Here is a 9444-nt window from a genome sequence, read left to right as displayed (position 1 = left end):
ATTATTATTATTATTATTATATTTCAATTATTAAACTGTTTTATCTCAAACCACAAGTTTTCTCACTTTCACCCTTCTGATTCTCTCCCTGACCCCACCAGGTGGGAGTGAGCAAGCGGCTGGGTAGGTGCTTAGTTGCCAGCTGGGGTTAAACTACGACAATGCCCTCTGACACATTCTAATTCCTACTACTGATATTAGTGGTGTTTAAAGTAATAAAGATCTGTCATTAAACAAAATCCCAAAGTAATAAAATACAATGTCCAGACAAGAAATAATTATTGAGCTAACAGTAAAAAATAGTAGTTATCACCCAGTCTGGAAAAGAGACCAACACATGGAAATCATCAGCTTTAGATTTAGGAAGGAGAAGTTTGGTGCTATTAGCTTAAAACAAGTTAGATTTTGGATAAGCTGGTCTCATTTTCAGGACTCATCACAGCTATAGTAATATTATTAATATTAAAGGGAGCAGTTCAGATACTGACATCTAATGCTGAATTGAACACATACACAAAGTGCCACAGCAGTCACCAGTTCTGCATAAAACACGCAATTTCATCCATTGCTGGACAATTTGTTCTAGCAAACTAAGATTTCATCAGTTTTTACATACACTTTTATGACATACTTCACAGTCTAAACCCATGCAAAGATCTGTGCACTGCTTTCCACTCCTGACACCTAGTGGTTATCCTTCCACAAACCACTAATTGCAAATCAACCATAATTAGAAGAATAAAAGAGATACAAGACAAAGAAACGTAATACTCCACTGAATTCCTGGGGCTTCAATCATCAATATCTTACCTGAATAATGGAAAAACAATTCATACTGCCAGATAGAAAATGTTTTTGTACAGGAAAGTAAGTATTCAGGCTACTTAAAAGCTGTTTAAAGCTGCCTCTGATGTCAGCCCTTTTGGCTAAACTGACTTTGATAAAATAAACTGTTTTAGTTGAAACTGAAGTTACTTTTTTTGAGATCACACATCATCAATAAAGTCTCCTTTCTGAATAAAACTGAATTCAAAACTTGTCATATCAGGAAAATGGAGGCCTGCCAGGGAAAATAGTCTAGTGAAAAAAGGCTCACATTCCTCAAAACCAGAATTGTAAAGTACAGTCAGGTCAGTGTTTATTCAGTCCATTTTTCCACTTAGAGAAAATCAAGGGAAAGGCACTGAAGAACCAACAGTTCCTTTAGAAGAGGCAGTTTAAAGCCTTGTTAATTTGGGAATATTTTAGTGGCACAGCTGACACTGAATAACTTATTTGACAGGAGCTACAATAAACTAACTAACTGTGCCCACACAAGTCTGGAATAAAACCCAGTTTGTCTGGAAGGATTATTTTTCAAAGCAGAACTTGTATTGAAAAGGAGAGAGACTATGCTCTAAAAATCTGCTCTGATTTACCCTTCAACAAGTAACTGCACCATTCTTCCAAGAGTGAATCTGGGGCTAAAACTTAATTAGATATGCTTTCCTCTTTCAAAATGATACAAGCTCAACACGCTTTCTAGCTTAATTCTGCATAATGCTCTTTTTAAAAATTCAATTACATTGCAACCATCAGAAAAAAACATACTTTTTTTAGTTCGTGGACATCTACATTCAAATGCAATTTACACTCTGCTTCCTCCTTCAAAGTTTGAAATCTTAAAAGCCTTTTGCAGTGCTGTAACTCCTCCAACAGAGGTCACTACCTTACAATTTGATCTTCCAGAGAAAGGGAAGCTTGTAACAAATGTGTTCATACTATCTTAGTGCCTCACAACTCTGAGAGCCAGCAATTTCCTTCCAGCACAAATACTGCATTTAGTCCATGATATTGTGACAGTATCATAGAAACAGTGGCTGATCTTGAAGTCTGTCTTTTTTCAAAGTAAGCTGAGAACATTCTATTTTTATCAGGTACATAAAGATGCAAAAAACCATTTAACAAGAGATGCAGTAGATTTACAGATTGCTTTTTTTATTCTTCTACAGAAAAGCTTCTTACTCTACAAAAGATAGCGTGCCTATTAAAACTGTGTTATACTACCACATTACTAAGAAAGTTTCATATTTCAACGATGTCAGCCTGTAATTTAACAGCTGTCAAACTCTCGCCTCGAAAAAAACCCAAAACAAAACAACCCAACAATAATTTGTATGGTAAGTCCTCCTCCTGCCAGCTTTTCATCTCAGTGTAAAGAAAGCCAATCAAAAAAACCCCCCAAAAACCTGCAAGTTTTATCTAATTGCTAGGAAAAAAAGTCTTTTCAATTCCTAACTTCACAATAGTGTCTAGTCCAATTGATCTGCCACCTTTTAGTTGTTATTTCACTTGTGAAAAAGCACTCCTCTTCAAGCCTAGTTTTATTTGGAAATGTGTTTTCTTTCAAAATAGCTGAAATCCCATCAGTACCCAAGCTGCATGAAGTTGCACTGAGGCTTTGACAAACAGCCTTGGTAATACTGCCACCTAATGTACTAGGACAAGAAGTACAATCATCTGCATCGCTCTTTAGTACTCAAGTTATACTCAAACACTTCTTTTAGTTTGGCTCCAAACTGTTGCACAGCCTCAGTGCCTTGGCTTGCAAATCCTACACTAACAATATTATGACAAATTATCTAGTCATTAAATTGATGGATATAAATATTCATTGACACATTCCATTCTCAGGGGTTTTTTTGGAATGTCACAATACTGAACCACAAACCTTGTGTGTATGAACCTGACACTGACTGTCCATCTGCAAATTCGGTTCTGTGACACACCAGCTCTGAACTACCAAGGAGGAAGGGAAGTCCCATGGCCCTCCAAATCACGTAGCTGGAAGGGCAGACTTCCAATTTCAGGATAGCTTTCTAATTATTCTTTGGAGTTTCCTGAGACACCAGTCAGACAAAGTATTTTTGCAGAATATAGAAGGCTAATGAAACACATCAAGTTACTGATGGTACAACAGAAAATGACGAGCAGAATGATACTCCTTCCCATCCCATCTGTTTTCAGAAACAGTAACAAAACAGACAGGCATTAGGCAGGGTGGGGGATAAAACTGGTCTTTGCACAGTTGGTTGCTTCTTTAAAGTTTCACAAGAGATTTCTTGCAAGATCAAGGTTCTACAGCCGTCGTTATCTCCAGTTATTTCTTCAGATAGCCTCATGAGGCATAGCATCAACTACTTCTATTGAGTCCGGATAGTTTTTCTTGTTAGAAAGCACGTGTACAGGCATTAGGCAGGGTGGGGGATAAAACTGGTCTTTGCACAGTTGGTTGCTTCTTTAAAGTTTCACAAGAGATTTCTTGCAAGATCAAGGTTCTACAGCCGTCGTTATCTCCAGTTATTTCTTCAGATAGCCTCATGAGGCATAGCATCAACTACTTCTATTGAGTCCGGATAGTTTTTCTTGTTAGAAAGCACGTGTAAAAAAAAACAACCAACCAAAAAAAAAAAACCCAGACCACATTGGTCTAGATTCCTCTAGCTGTGCTAAAGCTGATCATCTTTTATCTCATTTTCCATTCCTCCCAACATACCTCAAGTTTTCTTTTAATCTTAAAATCAAACTAAAGGTGTACCATAAGCATAAGATATCATAAGACAATTTATTTTCATCCATCTACTGGAAACAGAGGAACATTTGCTATTCTCCAGTGATATTATACAACCTGCAATCCATTAAGATCAGTAGCAAGTATGCAGAATATCATGCAGAGTTATGATTTCCTGCACCAGTCCATCAATGAACTCTACAAGTCCATCTCATCTCACAAGGAGTTTGCAGCAGTTCTTGTGGAAAACCAGGTACATACGCAGAACAGAAAGCCATTAAACAATACTAAATACATTTAATAATCACATCTGGCTCAGAAAAATACTTGACCTGAAAATACTTATATACTGGAAGAACCACCAATATATGCTCTCCCTGTTCCCGCTCTTCCCCAGGCATCTGCTCACGTTTGAAGGTTCAGGTTTTACTGGATATTAAGCTTTTTTCAAGCTTTAACCTTATTCAGAAAGTAACACCTATTTAAGTTTGCCCCATTCTTTGAAGCTTAACCAAAGTTCTCAATAGCCTCCAGATCTTTACCACTGTTATCTTACTGGTGCTTTCCTATTGAAAGTGTTGCTTGGTTAGGGCTTCTGCCAGTCCCTTCAAACCTTTCACACTGGTGATTCCCAGCTGGTTTAAGATGCTGTTAAGCATTTGGCAGCTACTTTGTCTCAGCACAGCTGGAGAAGGTGAAAGCATCAGCAGCCAGACACCTGAACTTTAGGGCTGCTGAAGTGGATACCACCACCTTGGTTTATAAACATTTTCCCTTCAGTACCTGAAATACTGTTGATTCACAGTTTCTTCAAAGAAAATGCAAGTTTCTTGCCGTGTGCTGTAGCTGTTTGTTGGACAGCCTTCCTCTTTCTGCAGGCAGTACCATTCCCAGCAATGCCCCTTGAGTTTTGCTAGCTTTTCTGGATGACTCTCACCTTCCTGAGCAGAAGCAGCACTGTTCTAGTACAGGAGTAAGTGGGGGCTATGAAAGGATGAGCAAAACCAAGTGCGCACATGCAAAGTAAGATGGTGATTCCTGGACACTGTACTTGCTAGACAGACCCACGGTCTGACTCAGTTTAGTGACTCTTACAATGTATCCTTTGCAAATGCACACGATGCTGTAAATAAAAGTTTGCACTAGTTCAAATTGCAACTTTGGTAATACACTTATCCATGACTTCGGAAGTAAAGGCTACCAAATGAAAAAGGCATCGCTACTGCTGGCACTGGATGTTTTTCCATTAGTTTATTGTAGATTTGGAGAATATTGCTGTATGCTTGCCCAGTTCCTAGGCTCACTCCATAACACAGTAGGCTAGAAGGACTGTTGGTCTGACCCAGCATTGCCATAAGCTCTCCTAAGAATTACAAAAATGTGATATGTCTCATCAAAACCAGCAATCCCACAAAACAAGTATTTTAATACATCAATCACGCACTAAAATAAGAGAAAATTACTTCAGTGACACATTTATAATGCTGTATATTCTTAATTCCCGAATGGAGTATTCAAATAGTTTTGGACACAGCACTTGGAAATGTTTTCTACTGTTGTGAACTAAACCGATGACAAATCAATTTAATCAGCTCCCCAGAATTGAGAGAGGTTTTTGATGATTAATCAGAAACAGAAGAAAAATAAATCCTACCTCACATTTGGTAGCATTACCTTCCCAATCTACCAGATGATAGTTAGCTACGCTGGCACAGCACAATAAACATGAAGTACAACACATACTCTATGCAGTAGCTTAGATGACAAGTGGCAGGTTATAAAACTAAAAGCTAAAACCTTCACATGAGCATATGCTATCTCTTCAGTCTTACAAGCTGGTTCAGAATACTGGTTTCTGGTATAAGGCATCTGGTTCAGAAAGGATTTGAAGTTACACAGCAACTTCACTAAAGAAACTGAGAAAGAAAACCCATAAAAACATTATTCTCTTCATTCACATCTTCCAAAAAGTTTAAGCACAACCTTCGAGGATAAGTTCTTAAATGTGGCTAAACTACTATACTCTGTGCACACTAAAAATGCCTTTATTGAAACAATGGGACTTCTTCACATCGCTACGGTAAAGAGTTTTCAAAATCATTACCAGGCTGTGTGGTGAGGTACCGTGCAAGCAAAAAACCAAGCATCTTTAACCACAGAGAAGCATAAATTAGGTTATAGATCAGGACTTCCTAGTGAACACTAGAAATTTCAAAAGTTGTAAAAGCAAATGAGGGAAAAGGAGTTCTTGAAGAGAAAATTGCTGATATTCAGCACAGTTCCATTTTCTGCCCTTTAAGGTATTATAATTTTTGCTTCTTATATGTCAGGAGAGTTTTCAAGCAGGTCAAGTTTCAATTCTTACCTACAGCCAGTGCTGCACTCTGTTCTTGGCCTCCAGTCTGTTTTAAAAGAAAAAGAGATCATGAAAATTCATTCTTTTGCAGTGAAAGTCTTAAATGTAATGCTATGTGACCTTGTAAAAGCAAACAGGCGTCTGTTCCAGACACTGTACTATTTTTCTGGATCTACTTCATAAACATAGTTCTGGATCTATATGCCACTGTGACTCTTGAAAAATATGTTAAAAAATAGAATGCAGAACTGGGTTTTATCTCTAGGCATGTAGATAAATAGGGAACATGATTATTTGGCAACAAACATGTTTCTAGGGAAAAAGGCTGCTGGTGTTAGATAATCCATAAGAACACATATCCCGTAATAAATTTAGTTACTAAAGAGTCAACGCTGCAATAAAACACCAATGGCAAATTGTTCCACTTGCATTTCACTTTGCAGATGCAAAATTTAAAAAGAAACAGAGTAACACAAGATTCTTAATTCAACCACACAAATTAGCTCTTGAAAAAATTCATGGCTTCGCATGCTGACCTCCAGAGAAGGCATTTTCAAGTCACCACAGAAAACTATTTGCTTAACAAAGAAAATAAGCATTCTTGGACAGTCTCAGTCTGCTATACACATTATTAACCACCACCTTAAGGCTGGTGAAATAATTATGTTAATAGTACAGTTTAAAGGAGAAGATACAGAGTATTACAGTATCTCATAAAGCTTCATAGGAAATAATAGTGTAACATTAGCTAGGAAAGGCACTGAAGATCTACAGCACCATAGGTAGGAAGCAGAGTGGAGACCCTAGCGAGAACAACCCTTTACAGCCCACAGAACTGAACATAAGCAAAAAGACAACTGTCAGACACTGTTACAACTGTAGAAATGCATTCCTCCATTCTTTCCAGTGTATGCATCCCTCTAAGAGGCTTCCCCCTGCTTAGGATTTCTTTAAGTTTGAGTAGCATCTGCTTTTTCCTTTGCCAGTTGGCTTCAGCTTCCCTTTGCGCTCTCAGTAATAAGCAACAGCTAGTACTTCAGGACAACTACTTCTTCACAGGACAAAAAGATAGTTAACAGCACTATCTTCATAAAAGCTGTTGCAACTTCCCTAAAACTCACCCACTCTCACGAGGTATATTTTAAATACAAGGGTTTTTCCCTCTTCATGACTGCAGACTACTCAATTCATGCTTTGAGACAAAGCAACAAAAATCAAACACTGACTGGAAAACACTGGTCCCCTGTAGGTCAGGGATGAACGTAACTGATATTGTGAATAGAGAAACGGCAACCAAAGTCAGACCCAACATTACTTCAAAAGCTAATTTCCTGAAATAAGAAAAAAGTAAAAAAAAAATCAAATAGGACAAAACATTTCAGAACACAAAAAAATATACCTAAAAATAATTTTTTTTTTTGGGTAGTCAAGAGCTCCAATTAAGATGATTTTGGGTGAGAGTCCAACTTCATTCACTAAGCTATAAACAAAAAGGAGAAGTCCAAATTCATTAGAATGACCAGACTATAAAAATAAATATGAATGTAACAGAAAAAAAAACCCAAAACACTACAGCAGCAAGGCTAGGGACTTTTAAAAAAATGTTCCCTAACAGCGTTAGTTCATTACTAACAGAAATGTCTAAATTTCCAACTGATAAAATTATTGGAAAAAGCCTAGAATTACTCAGCTCTTACATCTTTCTGGACAGAATACTGCACTTATAATCACAAGCACTTACCACCTGCAAGAAAAGTGTGCTGATGCTCAGGTAGCTTGTCCTGAAGGCTTCAGTGAATGAGTGAATGGCCCAGTAGAGCCATTAGGCAAAAGGGAAGCAACCAGGAAAGCTGAGAATTACAGGTCAGTTGGACTATCATCAATAACAGGCAAAGAGATGTTCGCACAGGAATCCATTAACTGGATTCCTATCCTTTAGTACAAATGAGCATGCCTTCATGCAGAACAGATCAATCAGCCTGAGCACATTTGATGCTATCAACTTGGTTTATGCCGGCAAGCAGATAGATAGGTGATTTTTGCACAGTGTGACTTCACATCACACAGTATTTTAGATTTAGAGGTTAGCACTATGCAATATAATAAAGCACTGTCTAAATGGATAAGAAATTGACTTGCAGATCTCTAGCAGTCAGTGGGTAATAATCAGTGAACATCCATTAAAAATGGCCAGATGTGAAATTAATGGTGTGATGGATTCTTTACACAATTAATTTTTGCACTTCCAGATGCACCCAAGAGTATCCAAATGAACAATCGCCTATTGTCAGGTTCAGAGCGTGTTACTTGGGTTCTCCCAGTTAATACAGAGGATCTGCAAAACATCTGAGCTTCCTTCTGACTGATTCTCAAGGTTTGGATCTGCAGATTAATATAGAAAGAATACCAACAGGCACAAGATGAGACATGTATACTATATAATAGGTAGTGAAAATTGAATAATACAGAACCAAGCATTTTTTCAATTGCTTGTGATTCTGAGGCAGCCAAGTATTTAACATTATATTACAGAGAGAAGCAGCTCTAGGCAGGAAAATTACCTTTTATTCAGTGGGTTAACAGCTCACGGATTTTGTTTAGTCTTTTTTTTTTTTTTAGTATCATTTTATAGAGTCAAACAGCAGAAAGACTGATGCACCCCATCCTATGAATCTTTATTACACACACACACCCTGCCCTGACTTGCAGCCTAACTTCACTGCAGCAGAAAAAGGTCAAAGCGTATGCTAACATCTCAGGCCAACTACAACAGGAATTCAAAGAATTGTAACAACAGTTGGAGAACAAATGTGGAAAAATGTCTACAGCCATTAGAGAGGGACAGTGAATCATCTAAACTGCAGCTATTCATTTTCAGAAGAAAACAAAACCAAGCATCATTCAAGTTTGTCAGAGGAAAAGCCTGTAGTTGACCCAAGTCAAGTGGTACCCAAATAGAAAAGATGCACTAAGTAAACTTGGCATCATTGTGGATAATGAAACTTGAAAAAAATTAATAACTGGCTAACCACTGAATAAGCTCTGTGTTCTGGATATCCACCTCATATTGGAACTGATGCTCCTTAACTTAGCAGTACATGAAAACAAATTTCAGAAGAGAAAAACTAACCATTAACGTCCAGTATGAAACCAATGTCTTCTGCCCAACCCTGACTGAATTAAGAAGCCTCTACACACAAGCACAGACTTGTCAGCAACTATCAGTCAAGATTTGCCACAAAGAATGGTGATTTTGCAGGCTTTCCAACACTTGGGTTTTTCTGCCTATTAAGAACTGAAAACATGGACTAGTAAGAAAGAAATTGACAACAACTTTACAATAAGAATTAAATTACTTTCTGTGTAATCGATTGCTACCTCAGCTCATCAGGGAACTTCAGAAAGAATTGCTTCACAAAGCTTACAAGACTTAGTAAAGAAAGCTTGCACAGGATTATAGAATCATAGAATAGTTTGGGTTTCAAGAGACCTCTAAAGATCATCTAGGCCAACCCCCCTGCCATGGGCAGGGACATCT

At 37.7% G+C, this 9444-nt stretch overlaps 1 protein-coding gene across 2 annotated transcripts in view; it reads right to left on the bottom strand.

The window, feature by feature from the left end:
* Positions 1–9444, bottom strand: part of FAM49B (family with sequence similarity 49 member B) — a 46637-nt gene that overhangs the window by 24826 nt on the left and 12367 nt on the right. For both annotated transcript variants that reach the window (XM_009273510.1, XM_009273512.1), the window contains exon 2: positions 5916–5952. The gene's annotated coding sequence lies outside the window, so the exon portion shown is untranslated. The remainder of the gene's footprint in view (positions 1–5915; positions 5953–9444) is intronic.

Source organism: Aptenodytes forsteri, unplaced genomic scaffold (genome assembly GCF_000699145.1).
Source record: "Aptenodytes forsteri isolate BGI_AS27 unplaced genomic scaffold, ASM69914v1 Scaffold383, whole genome shotgun sequence".
NCBI classification, from domain to species: Eukaryota; Metazoa; Chordata; class Aves; order Sphenisciformes; family Spheniscidae; genus Aptenodytes; species Aptenodytes forsteri.
The sequence above is the reverse complement of the archived record's forward strand: the minus strand, read 5'-3'. Positions and strand labels throughout refer to the sequence as shown.